The following is a 419-nucleotide window of genomic DNA, read 5'->3' on the forward strand; positions in this document are numbered from 1 at the left end:
TGTTGAATATTGGCCCCCACTCTCTTCTGGCTTGGAGAGTGTCTGCTGAGGGATCTGCTGTTAATCTGATGGTCTTCTCTTTGTGGGTAACCCGACCTTTCTCTCTGGCAGCCCTTAATATTTTTTCCTTCATTTCAACTTTGGTGAATCTGACAATTATGTTTCTTAGAGTTGCTCTTCTCAAGGCGTATCTTTGTGGTATTCTCTGTATTTCCTGAATTTGAATGTTGGCCTGCCTTACTAGGTTGGTGAAGTTCCTTTGGATGATATCCTGCAGAGTGTTTTCCAACTTGGTTCCATTTTCCCCCTCACTTTTAGGCACATCAATCAGATGTAGATTTGGTCTTTTCACAAAATCCCACATTTCTTGGAGGTTTTGTTCATTTCTTTTTCCTCTTTTTTCTCTAGACTTCTCTTCT

At 40.8% G+C, this 419-nt stretch overlaps 1 protein-coding gene across 1 annotated transcript in view; it reads right to left on the reverse strand.

The window, feature by feature from the left end:
• The window catches only part of LOC105533767 (pregnancy-specific beta-1-glycoprotein 8-like), a 9,693-nt gene that overhangs the window by 7,046 nt on the left and 2,228 nt on the right, over positions 1-419 (reverse strand).

The sequence above is a fragment of the Mandrillus leucophaeus genome, unplaced genomic scaffold (assembly GCF_000951045.1).
Source record: "Mandrillus leucophaeus isolate KB7577 unplaced genomic scaffold, Mleu.le_1.0 Scaffold1281, whole genome shotgun sequence".
In the NCBI taxonomy this organism is placed as follows: domain Eukaryota; kingdom Metazoa; phylum Chordata; class Mammalia; order Primates; family Cercopithecidae; genus Mandrillus; species Mandrillus leucophaeus.